Source organism: Aythya ferina (genome assembly GCF_964211825.1).
Source record: "Aythya ferina genome assembly, chromosome: 5".
Lineage (NCBI taxonomy): Eukaryota > Metazoa > Chordata > Aves > Anseriformes > Anatidae > Aythya > Aythya ferina.
The window spans coordinates 25,667,354-25,684,096 of record NC_140301.1 but is presented as its reverse complement, the minus strand read 5'-3'; the positions used below and the strand labels follow the sequence as shown (position 1 = coordinate 25,684,096).

The following is a 16,743-nucleotide window of genomic DNA, read 5'->3' as shown; positions in this document are numbered from 1 at the left end:
TCCTTGATGTTTGTTTCAGTTGATTACAGTAATGAAAAACAAAACAAAACAAAACCAAAACAAAACAAAAAACACCACAGTCACATGGAAAACCTTACAACTTGATTTTGGAAATGCTTATGTTACCAGCCCTTATTCAAACAAAAAGTCCCATTGGTGTAAATAAATACAGGATGTAGGATAGATAGAACTCTTGCTTTGTTGCAATTCACTCACAGGCCCCAGCTGTGTGTTTGCTGAGGGAAATAAAGGCAAAGAAACTCTTTTATTCCCCTGCATTTTACTAGAGCAAGCACAGCCACAGCAACAGTTCTACTTTGCAACCCTCAAGTAGCCATCAACATGTTGACTGGGGCATTCACCACCTTCAAGGAGGTGCTCAGCTGCCCAGAAGATCAGGTCATAGATATTTAACTGTTCATGAGCACAAAATAACTGAAACTGTACTATTATGTACCTACAAGAAATACCATTAAAGTGAATGCTCTTAATTAGAGGTGGATGGAGTGCTTGAAAGGAAGATTTTCTGCCCACTAGACCTCAGAACTGTTAATGAAGACATTGCAGACTTTGAATTTCAGATGCAGGACTTTCCAGAGGGCTTTCTATGAAACTTTAAATATGTAATCCAAAGAGAGCTTCTCAAAGCTGACTGGTACATCAGATGCTGAGCTTTGAAAATCTGGAACAATGTTGCCACAAATGCATATTCAACCAAATCCATTCAGATAGCCTTCTAGAGATTGCCACTTAAACACATCAGTTCGTGTCCATCCTTGGTAAGTATTACGTCTTGGTCTATGTGAACATTATGGGACAGAAATTGAGCTGAACTTAAAAAGTAATCAAATGACAAATATCAACTGTTAAAAGTACATCTAGTTTTTTTTCACTTCAGTGTAACACAGATGGACCTTCTGCCTTTTGCTCGATGCTAAAAATATGTAGCTCTTGAAGACATACAGATAAACACAATGTAAAAAATAAGGCAAAGCACTCTTCATAAACTGGTGAAATCAGTAATATATTCATGATAACATCTGCTGCAGTATCTAACAGATAATTTTTGAAAAGTTAAAAGCTGTATTTGCTTATTAACTCGTGAGTGCTTTTCTACACTTGTTATTTACCTAGGCCCAAAAGAAGTAGAACAAAGCCGAGCCTTTATTTGCTCAGCAACCTATCAAGCAATTGCACAGAATTATTTTTAAGTAGGCCCAATGGTAGCTCTTTTGAGTTGTATGTCGAGTTTTTGTTTACCTTGCTGTTACGGCAATAATAGCAAGGTGGGGTCGTATTCACTCAGCAGGTAGGACCCTAAAATCCTGAATGCTCCACTGTTTACCAAGTCACTGGACACATGAGTGCTGGGTTGGACCATGTTTACCCAAATCCTGGGCCACTGACAACTAGGTGTGGCTTTACTGGACTGTTACTCATACAGTCCATACAGAAAAGTTAAACTTCTTAGATGCAGTGTTTTAAGGAAATTATAGAGATTTGCAAGGATGAACTAATATTTATGACAATACACATTAATTGGGAATGTTGTGCCTCTTGGGCCTATATCTGGATACAATGACCAAAGGCCAGAAATTAAATGGCTGTGACAAAGAAAAAAAATCTATTTGTGCTAACTTTGTGGGTAACAGTTAAATAAAGGGCACATCTGTTTATCAAAGGCAATGTGCTGCTTTTAATTAAACCATCATTTTGTATGATACTAAATTAGTAACCAGGGATGCAGCTTACACCCTTCAGCAGACAAACTTTAAGACTTCTGTCTCCAGTCTGCTGTACTGTAAGGGAAAAAAAAAAATATTTCATATTTTGAATAGATGTTGTCTCATAATAGTAGTTGTAAGACCGAGAGAGACATTATGTAATGCAGTCCTCGCAGCGATGTATGTTTAAAGTTACAGCTTAATAACTTGAGGGAAAATTGAATCAAACAGGAGTTTAGCTGCTGTTACCTTTAACTGAGGAAAGTCTTCATATTCTGTACAATGGCAAGAATTTTCAAATACTTTGAAGAATGATGAACAGTCTGAAGTACTCTGAGTTATGATGATAAGGCCTGAACCTTGGAAGGAAGTTATTACAGTTTTGAATGTCTCATGTCTTTCAGATGAAATAATTTCATTGCATGGTTGATCTACTCCAAAGGAATTACTGCATTTCCAAGAAAAAAGGAAAATGTTTTTAATAGTCATCATCTAAAACAGTAAGTCACAACATAATTATTATTTTTTTAATTCCCAGTGGGCTTATTCATACAGAAGAAAAAAATAATTATAGAATCTGTGCTCTGTTTTCTATGCAGAAACTTGGCAGGCAGGTGTGAATTTTGAATACATTTCAGAAGGCCTCTGTTTTGGCAAAGCTGGGATAAACTGGCTACAGTGCACAATCCTCTTTTCCCCTTTGCTTCCCGTACCATGAGAAATATCCTGCACAGTCAAATCTACAATAACACAGAAAGTCCCAATGCAGAACATATCTTAAAGACACTACATATCCAAGAATACATTTTTCAAGATGTTGGTAAAGCCATAAATTTTAACCATGTGATGTCCTGATTTACAACCTACTTTGGAGATCACTTGCTTCAAATCCTACCGAAGCCACTTTGAGCTTCTTTCCTCCTGTGCTTCCTTTTTTTAACAGGTGTCTGTCTTGAAACAACAGCCATATGCAAACATATGATTTTCTTTTGTGGTCCTCTTGCTATTTGTAATGACAGTCTATGACCAATACACACAATACTTCTTCCTGTAGGGCCAAGCCTTGGGATCCCAATAAATAATCAAATTTTGTCCATCTTATATGTGTCCACAGCCATTGACACAAGACATTGCTGTCTACCCATGCTGGCATTCTTTGATTTAATTTCTGTTAAACAGATGTCTGAATTAGTGTAATTTTTGTATTTTTATAGTTTCAAGAAACCATAATCTTATACTCTTGCAGAATATATTACACAGCATTGAGAGATCTTTTCTAAACTAACTGGAGAGGATAGAAATATGCTGCCCATCTACCATGTAGAATAACACTAACGAATGACTCCAGGAACATTTTCTCAGTAGCTGCTCTGGTGGTCACAGTCCATGCTTCCTCAAACTTTATATATTTATTTAAAGTTAGAATTTTTACTAGACTCTGTCACTTCATATTTGTTAAATACTCCCAAACAGCTGATCAGAATCACAAAGTATCTCCCAGCCTTGTATTAAATTTCAAATCATATTTTTTCTAGTTAAAAAAATCCACTTTCTTGGACACAGGTTATAATTCAGTAATACACCTCCTATAAACAAAAGAGGAATAGTAATAATAAGTAAGGTGAAAATTTCTATGACCATGGATTAAGTCCATGGATCATCTTCTCTGTGAGTATACTGACAGTTAATAATTATTAATGACTGCGATGCATAAACTACTGTCCTCCAATTCTGATGAAAGAAAGGTACTATTGCCTGAAATTTGGATTATCTATGGACAATTTAATTTTGTATTAGTTGGTACATTAGCATCACCTTATTGCCTCTTTGAGTGCAAGACAGCATTTGTATTGCAGTTAACTAACTCTCCATATCTGTTGGACATCTTTGCATGCTAATACTCCCAGGTTGCTAATTTGGTGACTTTGATTAGGCACATTTTTTTTTCACTGCAGTTCATGATCTCAGGGAATCTGTTTCCTTGTTATGCTGGGGTTTTTAGCTGCTCTACCTTTGCATTCAAAACACCTTTTTTGTACTGGTACTATATGTTGTTCACAAATTACTTAGAGCCAAGGAACTGGAGGACATCTGTTTCATTAACTGTCACAGTTCTTACTGATATACCTTACATAATTTAATTCTCTGCACATGTTAACAACCAATTCTGAATGGCTTACACTAGGGCTTTATAAAGGTGTGTTCCTCACAGGATAGAAATGCATATATTTATTGAATATCTTGTAATGGAAAATTCAGAAAGATGTAAACATTAGATTTAGAATACAGACTTATGCCATTTAATTATTTGCAGAAATAAATAATGGCAGTTCAGAATTGGTAAATACCTGCCTATTCACTTTAACAAAAGGAACCGTTACCTTTGTTCCAGTGAACAACAGACTTTCCTTTGGAAAGTGCAGTTTGGATGGAGTCCAAGGTGGGAAAATATACCAGAACACTGAACATCTACATTTCACATGGTCCAGGAAGCAGGCAGGTGGTTGGGGGTATTGGAGTTGGGAAGTTTGAGGTAGATAAGGTTAATGGTATAGTTAAGGGGAGTCTTTTTATATGTAAAAGCCTGAAAAAGATTTTCTGAGGTGTAAAACAGTCACTTAATTCCATAATATACATTTGCTACCATGTTTGCTGTTGCTTCTAATGGTGTCCTGATTTTTTTTTTTTTTGTACAGTCTAAAATGCATACATTTTGTGTCATGCCTATTTTGCTGAACAGTGAAGATGGGTCTATCAGGTACATGATCACAGAATGCACGTAAAATTCACATCTCAGTACCCAAGTGTGGATTCAACAACAACAACATCTCCTTTCTCTTTCCATGTCTTTTGTTTCCATGAGAAGAAAACACAAACATATAGTCTAGAAACTACATGCCAGACCCTGATCTGTATGGTTGCAGGACCAGAACTTTTTGGTATGTAAGCAGTGGAGCATACCTCAGGGTAGAAACAGACAAAGAAAGGCTCCCATCAGTGCAACAGCAAGTGAGATGAAATGTTTCTTATGGGAGGAAGGGATGAAGGTTTCATGGAAAGACAGGCACAGTAATCTTGTGCAATCACACAAGTACAAATTGCTGGCAGGATTGTCAGCATGGCAGGATCCTTATTATGGTTTTGTACACTAAGACAAAGAGTATAAAAATAACATGGGAGAAAGCACTGAACATTCTCAGGTAGACAATACTGTGTGCCATAAACTGTTTGCATAGATTGATTTTTTTTTCAGCTGAACTAATAGAAACTCATAGAAAGACAAGTTGCACGTAAGATGCCACATAAAACTCAGTAAATAAAATTTCTGAGCAGAAACTATTTACTGCAAGCTGAAAGCTGAGTTTGGAGGAGCAGTGTTGCTGGTGTCAAAGGGAAACACATAGTGAAATATATACTGAAAGATGTGTTGATGGATAAGCTTTCCGTAAATATGTTCTCCCAGCATTGAAGACAGAGTTTAAAAAAGCCAAATCAAAAGCAACAGATGGACAAACAATCTCACATGAGGAAAGGAAACAGCATATTCAAAGCAGGCAGGAATTTATTTGGAAACACAACAATTGCTGTTCAAAGCTCAGGCTTGGACAGTAGAGAATTACTGGTATGCAATATACCTGATGCTAGAAACACACAAAAAGTAACCAAGGCAAGCATATACAAAACAGTAGAACAGGTCCATTGAAACTCTCCCCATGCTATCTCTATCCCCATGCTATCTGGAGTGACTCTGGTTCAGGGAGGGAATAGTGTTAAAGACACATGGGGAGGATATATGGCATTTGTTTAGTACTATGCGAAGATACAGAAAGCCAAGGAATTTAGGCTATGCTTGACATTTACTGGAAAAAGAGATGCAAGATGTAACATCAAGTTTGCTTCAGGAATGTAGAAGCAGATTACAAAACCCAAAAGTGGATAGAAGCCTCACCAAATAATTATTTATAGAATGAAAAAAGTTTATAAATAAGGGGTACATGGCAGTTCTGTACACAGGAAACAAACTTCTACGTAATGCATTTCAAGCTAATGAAAGACAGCTCTGAGGGCCATGAACATATCACAGAATCACAGAATTTCTAGGTTGGAAGAGACCTCAAGATCATCGAGTCCAACCTCTGACCTAACACTAACAGTCCCCACTAAACCATATCCCTAAGCTCTACAACTAAACGTCTTTTAAAGACCTCCAGGGATGGTGACTCCACCACTTCCCTGGGCAGCCTGTTCCAATGTCTAACAACCCTCTCAGTAAAGAAGTTCTTCCTAAGATCCGACCTAAAACTCCCCTGGTGCAACTTAAGCGCATTCCCCCTCGTCCTGTCACCAGGCACGTGGGAGAACAGACCAACCCCCACCTCGCTACAGCCTCCTTTAAGGAACCTGTAGAGAGTGATAAGGTCGCCCCTGAGCCTCCTCTTCTCCAGGCTGAACAAACCCAGCTCCTCAGCCACTCCTCACAGGACTTGTTCTCCAGACCCCTCACCAGCTGCATTGCCCTTCTCTGGACTTGCTCAAGCACCTCAATGTCCTTCTTGTAGGGAGGGACCCAAAACTGAACACAGTACTCGAGGTACGGCCTCACCAGAGCCGAGTACAGGGGGACGATCACCTCCCTAGCCCTGCTGGCCACAGTGCTTCTTATGCAAGCCAGGATGCTGTTGGCCTTCTTGGCCACCTGAGCACACTGCTGGCTCATATTCAGCCGACTATCAACCATCACTCCCAGGTCCTTCTCTGCCTGGCAGCTCTCCAACCACTCATCTCCCAGCCTGTAGCTCTGCTTGGGGTTATTGTGCCCCAGGTGCAGGACCCGGCACTTGGCCCTGTTGAACTTCATACAGTTGACCTCATCCCATCAGTGCAGCCTATCCAGATCCTCCTGCAGAGCCTTCCTACCCTCGAGCAGATCGACACACACACCTAACTTGGTGTCATCTGCAAACTTACTGAGGGTGCACTCAATGCCCTCATCCAGATCATCGATGAAGATATTAAAGAGGACCGGCCCCAGCACCGAGCCCTGGGGAACGCCACTCGTGACCGGCCTCCAACTGGACTTGACTCCATTTACCACGACTCTTTGGGCCCAGCTATCCAGCCAGTTTCTAACCCAACGAAGCGTGTGCCAGTCCAAGGCAAGAGCAGCCAGTTTCTTGAGGAGAATGCTGTGGGAAACGGTGTCAAAAGCCATCTCATGCATGTTTTGGATCAACATCTCATGCATGAACTTTCTGTATCCACTACTGCTCATACTCCCATGTTTAAAACTCGAAGTTAGTCACACTTAGTGGTAAAGGCATAAATATTTTTCATAATGTTTGACAATAACAGCTCTTTCCCAGTCAATGAGAAAGAGTTGGACAAGATTCACTTATACATGGAGACTAGTACACTGTCTTGGGAGCTAGAGAGCATTGACTGCACTGCATGGCCTTTCATGTTTTGTTTTGTTTTTCTTTTTTATTTTTTTTCTTCATGTTTTCAGGTTTTGAATTATAACTTTATTAGAACTTCTGTAGACATATTTATGGAAAGGGAAAATAGTCCATACTTTAGAGTTTGGACAACAGGAGCTCTTACACATCTCTTTTAAAAATCACAGGAACTGGCAGAACTTTGGTATGTCCACAGAGTTGTGATGGCTGATTCTAAGTATACAACTATCAGATATTATGAGAAGAAGGGAAACGGATCCCACATCATTTTCACTCAGCAAATATTGACTATTTTACCATGCACTTCTGAAAAAGCTCAAGCATGAGTTTGGAGATATGCACAAGATATGGCTGGATAACTCCAGCAAAAATGAGTTTCAATAATGTGGTAAGTGACTGCATTCTCAGCACCCAAAGCAACCCTGAGGTTTAGAAATGCAACTGTGTCCATTCCCTTCAAAACAATAAATTTCTATGTATTGGTAAATGAATGAAATGTACAGAAAACTATGAGCTTAAAAAAGAAATAACCAAAATATTGGTGATATAAAGGGAATTGATGATATGATAGCATGATAATTACAGCAATCTGTCCAGTAGTATATTTATATGCATGCATGATGGGATAATACTGTGTTATGTACTTATAGCTTTTGGTACAAGTAAGCAGTGAAAATATTTCAGTACTTTATAATAATGCAAAAACATTTTTAGCATGATAGGTGGTTGCTGTTGTTAATCCCGTAATTGACACAGAGCAACCACTCAGCAACACTAAGAACTCCAGTAAGCAGGTATCTTCAAAATGCACCACCAAATTTGGTACCTTGGGTAGATGCATCAGCTAATTTTTTAGCCTTGATTTATTGACTAACATGGTGGCATAGAAATAGGTGGAGATTTTCAGTATTGCTAGTTCTTTTACAACTAGTGTGTGTTTACATAAATCTTCAAAGCAATATAAGCTTAAAATGTATGTGGTTGCAATGACTTCTCTTTCTCAAAAGTAAAACTGAAGATATGGTAGGCCTCAACTTGGTTATCCATTTCACATGCACTTAACTTTGTTCCTCAAACAATTCTATCCAACAAAGCAGTACACATTTCTCCTGTCAATACTCATATACTGAATGTTAACCATGTGCTGTCTAAATCCTTGGGCTGGTGAAATTTATTCTTTGGCTTTATATCTACTACAAATTAATCTGGGAAAGATGAATGTCCATATTTTAAAAACTGTACTAAAAAAACAAGTCATTTCAACTACTTTCATCTATAAAGAGGTATGTATGTAGTCAACCAGCTGTCCCTGCTCATTGTTGGGGCAGGGAAAGAGAGAGACAGCAATTCCTTCCTTCTGTGCACTTACCTTAGAATGGGATGAATCACCCCTTGGGAATTTCTACCTCTCTTCATTTACTACAGAAGTGTACATGACTAGCTTAGACTCAGTGCCTAAATTTAGGTTGCTAAAATTAGATGGGATGCATTCCACCTTCATTCATTCATTTAATTAATCCAGTTAAAAGAATGATCTATTAGTTGTACTGGGAAAAAAAAAAAAAAAAAAAAAAAAAAAAAAAAAAAAGTGGTGTAATTTTGTTGAAAGCTGTGATAATACTGTCCTGCATTGAACAGCCTGGAGTTTAAGAAATGTGTGGGTGAAATGAAGTAACATCACCGTTTCACACATAGAGAATTCAGGATGCAGAAAGACGATGTGAATCACTATAACTTCCTCTAAAAATTTGTGACAAAGTTAAAAGATAGTAGTAGCCTGTTAGGTGGCACAGAAAGCATTAGTCCTCCAACAGAGCCCCTGTATTTCAGTTCACATGTAAGTGTTCTCTTATAAAAATACCTGTAATGGCTTGGACTATATCTGTCTAAAAGATTACTATCAACATTTGTTAATGTTGAATCAGCCTAAGATCCTGAGCCCCTGCCTGAATGCTGGAAGCTTGATGATGCTGGGAAATCCTCTGTTTTTGGATTTGCAGAACCAAAATCTGCTGTGTGACCAACATGCATTTATTCTAAAGCTACCTGTGGCACAAAAATATGTTTTCATCATTTTAGAAAACATGGTATTATGCTTGCAGATTTGAAAAAAGTGATTTGTCTTTTCTATGTTTTCCATTCAATCATTGGCAATGCAGAAATGTTATCAACCATAAATATTTAACTTTGAGTAAAAGGCTTCCTGAATCTTACTCACCTTGACAATGTGTCTTGTAAATTCATCACATAATGAAGTCCTATAAAACAATGCTCTAGATATTAAACCAGTGAAGATTGTTGGAATGCTGTTTGGAGAAAGTTAAAATTGACCTATTTTTAAAATTGCTTTTTAGGGTATTTGTTCCAGTTATTAACAGAGAATACTGTTAAGGCAACAAATTAAACAACAAGATTGTGATATCAAATAAACGAAGGTCTTCTCGTTTAAATTTACTACAATGCATGACTCTTAGGCCATTCCAGAAATATTATGTTTCATAGTCCCATTCTCATTACTCCATTTGTTCATGTAGGTGTATATACAAGCTTGTGTTTGCATGTAAGTATACATACATATGTATATGAACATATATATAAACATGAAGCATGAGCCTCATGAAAATTATCAATGCTAGTTCCAAGCTCAAATGACAACTGTAGCAAATACAAACAAGTTTCATTCCTTTCTGGAAAGGAGAGTGGGAGACATTCCTGTTGACCTATATAGAACATATTTTGTAACATTAGTAGAATACTCAGTTTAAGCTGTTATATATAATAGACGTAATTAACAGGTGTAGTAAGACATTTTGGCCTTATTCATTTGCATCCCTAATTTGGTCAGCTGCACGCCATATTAACAAGGCTGCTCAACACCATATAGATAAAAAAAAAAAAGTAATAAAAAAGAAGTATTTTTTATCCCCGAATATGGAACTTTACAACCTGTTCTATTTCATTTAAATATATATTTCTGTTAAATTGGTCACAGTAAGCATAACTTTCATGGGTTATCAAGATACCAACATATGGAAACATTGTCTTAATGCCTGATTTTGAGCAAACAGTGATCATAGATTCTTATAGGGGCTGCGTTATCAAATGAAATATAATGTTTCTCTGTTGGCTAGTGTAGTGTTAGAGATATATTCTGGACTGTATTTATCTCTAAAAATCCACATTACTTTTTTACTGCTGTTATCTGGAACCTCTTCTAACAGTTCAAACAATTTGCTTAAATCAAGATTAATAACAAAATGATATGGTGGCACAGTGTATCTTGCCAGGCTGAATCTTCTCTTTGTATTGTCTGTAAATACACACATATGTAGAATGGATAAGGTACGAGTTGCATTTTGGCAGACAGCTTATGTAAACCACTGGATCATCTGCAGAGTGGCATTAAAATATTTACAGTGGAGCCAAGGGCAATCTTTCATCAAATCTAATACGTGTGGCTAAAAGCACTATCTTGAAGATGATCTGATAACAAAGAAGTTGATAGATAAGTCTTATTTTTACTCAAAACCTCATTAGAGCATATTTATTACTGTGACGCTTGGCTATAATCGTAATAGGCTTGTATCTGTGCCTTGATACCACTGGCCCTTATCATTACCGAGCATTTATTTGTTACTCTGCTACATAGGCAATCTCAGTAATGATAGTGTCTCCCATTTCTTTGATCTTTTTCTTTTTTTTTTTTTCTTTTTTTTTTCTTTTTTTCAGAATCAACATTACTACAGGCAGCTGGGTTTCTAGTAGGGGTGCTATATATATTCTGTGTATTTTACTAACTTCATGATCTTTCTTATTCAAAATAAAATAAAATAAAATAAAATAAAATAAAATAAAATAAATCTATACTCTCACAGATGCAGTAACATTTCTGGTTCAAGCACAACATGAAGATGTAGGATTTTCCAGTGCTTTTTTTTTTTGCTTCCCTTAGACTTAGCGTAAGTTACTTAATCTTTTTTTATATAACTTTGACATCTTAATGTACAACATTGTGTTGTTGAATAAAATATTATATCTCATGTGTTTACTCCCAATATCCTCACAACATGGTAGTAATTTTACATTTCAGAAGACACCATCTGTTTCTCCTCTTTTTCTTGGAGGGTCCAGTTTATGCAGTCACACGTATCAAAACTGCAAATCCATCTTTGTACCAATAAGACCTTGGTACCCTGATAGTCTCTGAGATACCCTTTTGTGACAATTTGTCCTTGCTTTCACTAACACTGAACATACAGTAAGTAATATCTTGTTGATGCCAGTAAAATGTTCTTCTACTCAAATGCTGCCAACAGAACAGAACTATTTCAGATCATCCATTGAAACCAATTTTTATCCATGTAAAGCATGGATTGCTTCAGTGAGAACAAACAATCCTGCATAAACTCTTTGTTTTAGATAAAAGCAGCCTGCAAAGCCATCAGGTGGCACTGCTGTGGTTATGAAAGATTCCTCAGAAAAGCTGGGCAAATATATAAAAAAATCACATTAACAGAAGAAATCAAACCAGCAGTGATCAACCAAGCAAAGAGACTACAAATTTCCAACAGAGTACAGTTATCTAAGATGAACTGAACAGAAAAAACTAACTCTTTCATATTGTCTCTTCTTCACACTGTCTCTGTTTAACTGTCTTGGTTCAATTTTGGCAGATTTTAGTGTTCTGCGATCTGCATAGTTTCCTTAGGAGCCTAGACTGCTGAATCAAGGGCAGATGGGTAGTTTTGTTCCATTCTCAAGACTTTAACAATCCTTTTTGTACAATTATTTGTACTAGTATTGCAGCATTTGCACTGCAATACCAATCTGACTATGTTAAGGATTTATACAACCACTCCACTAAGCTCTAAGCTTCACTGTTATACCTTAGTTCATCGTTGCCATTCTACAGTGGCTACCTTAGTGCTATTTTTCTCAAAATGTTTTGAATTGTAAGAGAGCTAATGGCAGCATTTTTCCTCCAAAGGTTCCATTTAAAAGAAAAAATCCTCCCTCAGTACTAATACTTCTGAAGTCAGAAACATATGCTAATTCTATAATGCATTTATGTTTACATGTGAACCTTTTTGGGTCACATCTGATTGCTCTATTTGCCCATACATTATATACTGTGGGATATATCTTTTCAAGATGAATATGATACAGAGAAAATACAGGATAAATTAGCCGAGGGCTAAGGAATATGACTGACAAGGATAGTTTGAATGAAATCAAATCTATTTAGTTTATCAGAAGGAAGTTTTAGAAATGACTGTGATGTTTAGGAAGTACATTCATAGACAATACCAAGCAAAAACATTGATTTATTTTGATGAAGAAAGCTAAATAATTACTGGAGAAACTAATTAGTGGATTGTAAAGGTAGAAACTCACTTTCTAAAGATCACTTTTACTCAAAACAAAAAAACAAACAAACAAAAAAGTGAAAATACAAGCATAAAAATTATCTCCTATATCAAAGATGTCCTGATTGATATAAGAGATCAGACTTGGTGATCTAATTGAAGCTTCAAATACTTATAGCATTGAAAACAACTGAACGTCCTGCTACATTAGGTTGATATCAAAGAAAATCCAAGCCATTAACGATGCACTACTCATCTTATTCATTGCTATCTGCAATTGGAGATCATATAACATAAGTCTTAACAACAACGGGTTGCTATGGATTTGGTCAGATTCTGTTTTTGCAAAACTCTAAAGTACTTCCCCTTTTGGCACCTACTCCACTTATAGTACCATTTGGAGGGGATCACAATCTGCCAAAAATCTACAGAACTCTTTCCAATCTCCATCCTTCTCCCCTTTAAAACACTTTACCATTTGGCTTAAGAAAGATGAATTTTCATTTGATAACTTTAGTGTCTGTCAGTATTCCTGAACACATAATCATTTTCCTTACTGTAGGAGACCTACAGTAGCACTGAGGGAATTTCTTATAAGCATTATATTTTGGTTTCTAGGAATTATCTGAGTTAGAAGAAAACATTTGAGAATTAGTACTGATAAACCTAAAAGTTTTGGTAAGTACTTGAGACCATCCTGGAAAAAAACTCCTTATAATCAGTAATGAATAAGGATTTTCTGTTTCATTGACAGAAAGGAAAAAACTAACTTCACTCATTCTTTTATGGATCTCATAAACTTGAATGCCAAGTAGTAATTTATCATTTTTGAAACATGAAAATATTGTTTCAGATTACTATATAAATGAAGATGTACAATTGTTTATCTATTCATTTGTTATAATGCACCTAGACTACAGAAAATATCCTACAGAATCTTTACATTTATTCTTGTAGATTTATAAAGTTTCACCTAAAATTTTGAACTAAGTTGAAGTGTCTTCTTATAAGGGGTAGTTGATGATATAGACTTCTCCTGTCACTGTAATGAGGATATGAAAATGATTAATAGATGTATCCTTTATGTTTAAGGCATTTAAGGTCCTTTCCACTACATCCTGTTTGTAACTTTTCTGATTTAGTGATGACCTAGAATAACGATTCTCTGACACAAACCAGCTATTATTTTCTTCCAGGTCCTCTACCACAATTCATTAAAGGTTGCTCTGCCTAAAATTGTGGAACTTGGTAATTTCTGGTCATGATTTCATTTGTTTATGTATTTTCAAAATCTAACATTTGGAAATATTTTATAATAAAGCAGGAAATATGCCAGCTAAACAAGAGTTGGGCTTCTGCATCAGAGAAAGGATGCTTCAGCTTTCTTTTACATTTATTCCTGCACTCAGTTCCAGGGAAGATGGTACATAAAGATGATGCAGGAGCAATTCAAAACCAACTGTCTATATAACCCATACCACTCTGTCACTATGCTTGCCAGTTCCATGCCATCTGAAAGAAATTCCTTTGCCAAAGCATGTCCTGTTTGTGACTAACAAGAGCAAAGGTTCCTCACTATAAATATGTTAACAGGATAAATGATGGCAAATGCAGTATCTGACACAGAAACAGGCCAAGGGAATGATATAAGCATTTTGTATTTTTGCCCTTTACTGAAAAACAAACAAACAAACAAACAAACAAAAAACCAACAAACTCAAACTCAAAACTTTAAACTCTCATAATCTTAGATAAAAATATCTCAAAAATGCTAATGGACTTTCTATGTTTACAATGCTTAAAATATAACTCTTTTTTGTGTCATAATATAATATGACATGCTTAAATCCACCTGGAAAAAAGCACTCAGTTTATTCTTATTTCTCAAAAATTCAATATTATTAACATATATCAAATGCAATATCAAATGTATCTAAAATATAAGAACATATACAGATATGCATACATCCAAACACTGACTTTCTCAGTTTGTAGATGAATTACAATTTTTAAATAGTGAAATTTTACTTTGGATGCATTGTGAATAGTTGGTGATCTGTCATTCATATATAGCTCATTGAAAGTATGTGATATTTTGTATTTAAAATGATTGATTCTATAGATTACAGGATGGTCGTCTGTATGAGTTAGTCAGTGTTTGGTTTAGAATTAGATCTGTGTAACACTTGCAAATATAAATGCAAAATTTGGTTTATTAAATTAAAATTTAACACTGTGATTTAATAAATACCCTAGCAACATGAATACTGATTAGAATATATATGACACATACCAAAAAACTCACAAAAAAATAAATAAATCAAAATATTAATTTATCTCCTGGAAGGTTGAAAGCTTCTAATGTTTATTACCAGAAAAGGACTCTTACCACTGTATTTTGCTTGGTCAGGTTGCTACTCTATGCACATTGAGACATCAGCACAACAGGAAACACAAAGGAAGCTAAACTTCCTTTGCAGACTTGCAATTTCAAATATGCAGAACACAGATATAAAAACACAACAAAATTGATGCTTCTTCCTTTAATTTCTCAGGAAAAAAAAAAAATATATTTTGTAAGACAATTTTGAAAACTCTTGTTTTCAAATTTGTATTATGGCATGTAATGTCCCTCAAGGAGATGGAATTGGGCTTGAAAGACAGCCCTCTGACATAAAAAATATGTACCAGTTAGTTATTTATATTGCTGTCCTGTGCTAGAGTCCTAGTTTAAGACCATGTCCCAGTTGCACCTGACACTGTTCAAGCACAAAACCATATTTCACCTTCCCCAGCTTACAACATAAAATGAAATAAAAGGTAACAGAAGTATGAGCAAAATGATGAGGCAATATTCTTCAGAAAGACAGATGGTAGTTTCAGCATGTCAACCACTGAAACATATTACACCTTTTCTAATTCTGAAAGACGATGCTTTATTAGCTCATGTGATCATATTTGAGTGGTCATGGAGACTTTCTCTCACGCATGAGAAGCAGCATGAGATGAGACACAAATATGTAATTATGTTGAAAATATTTCTGAGTCAAATGGAAGCTAATGTCATTGATCAGTTAAAGACCATACCCTCATGTTGAGAGGCAGAGCTTATGAAGGGCTTGAAAACCATATACAAATAATTTGAGTTGATACAGACGTATCAACTTAGACATGGTCATGTGCTGGATGAGGCAAATGACTTTGCAAAAATGTTCTGAGTAGGTGATAAGCAGTAAAAGCCTGTGTTGGGAAAAATGGGAGACGGATGAAAACATAAAACAAACACAAGATGGAAATACAGGCAAGAGTTTGTGCTGTGTGGATGGACAAAAAGGACTTATGTTACTTACACAGCAAGAATGAACAAAACCTAATCACTGAATTAATATGAAGACTTATAGAGAGGTAAGAAATGAAAAAACGTTCAGGTTAACAGCTTTAACAATGGGCAGGATGTGGTATTGCTCAGGATGAATGACAAAGGAAGTACTGAGGATGGCTGTGGGGAAAGAATAATAAATACTGTTTTGATCATGTTGAGCTTGTGCTGAACCTCCATAGTTACATCAGGTGGAAATTTGAATTTGGATAAGAAATATATTTCTAGTAACCAAAAAACAGATAATCAATATGAAGCATCAGCTAAGTAACTGAATTTGTGTTTATGGATTAGACTGCCATTAGTTAAGGTGCAAAGTAAGAAGAGAAATTGAACACTGAAAGGACTGTTGGAGAGCATGTGAAGAATACTTTGAGAGCAGTTCAAAGGGACTCTCATTATAGCTGTCTCAAAGAGGCAAAGAGAGGACAGGATTTCAAGAGGCACATGGGTGATATTGTCTAAAGTGGCTGCCAAGTCACAGAGAATGAGGTTGGAATACTAATCCCGAGACTTAGTTAGGAAGACGTAAGTATAGGCTTACCTGGGAGCATTTTCATCAGCGCCGTGGGAAGAAATCAGAGAAAATCTAGCACAGAATTTGAAGAAAAAGTATAAGGCCTCGGTTGTTTAGGTATAAGACATATAAGATATAATAGTGGTTGAGTTTAGCACTAATGAAAGACAGAAAGCGGTTGCAGAGGCAGCTAGGAATGGAACAGCTTTTTGGGTGGGAGACACATGGCAATATTGTGAATGATTCACTGAAAGAGAGTGAGAAAAAGAAATAAGAGAGGTGGGAACAGGAAATGGGATGT

At 36.2% G+C, this 16,743-nt stretch overlaps 1 protein-coding gene and 1 long non-coding RNA gene across 5 annotated transcripts in view; one reads left to right on the top strand and one right to left on the bottom strand.

Moving 5' to 3' along the window:
• LOC311438217 (uncharacterized protein) overlaps nt 1–16,743 on the bottom strand; it is a 182,614-nt gene that overhangs the window by 6,796 nt on the left and 159,075 nt on the right. For 3 of the 4 annotated variants that reach the window (XR_014694011.1, XR_014694012.1, XR_014694013.1), the window contains one exon: nt 16,470–16,514. The exons of the other annotated variant lie outside the window; for it this stretch is intronic. The gene's annotated coding sequence lies outside the window, so the exon portion shown is untranslated. The remainder of the gene's footprint in view (nt 1–16,469; nt 16,515–16,743) is intronic. 4 annotated transcript variants of the gene reach the window in all.
• LOC311438220 overlaps nt 1–16,743 on the top strand; it is a 105,971-nt gene that overhangs the window by 48,937 nt on the left and 40,291 nt on the right. Inside the window, exon 3 of the long non-coding RNA XR_014694017.1 lies at nt 2,129–2,224. This is a non-coding gene — a long non-coding RNA (uncharacterized lncRNA). The remainder of the gene's footprint in view (nt 1–2,128; nt 2,225–16,743) is intronic.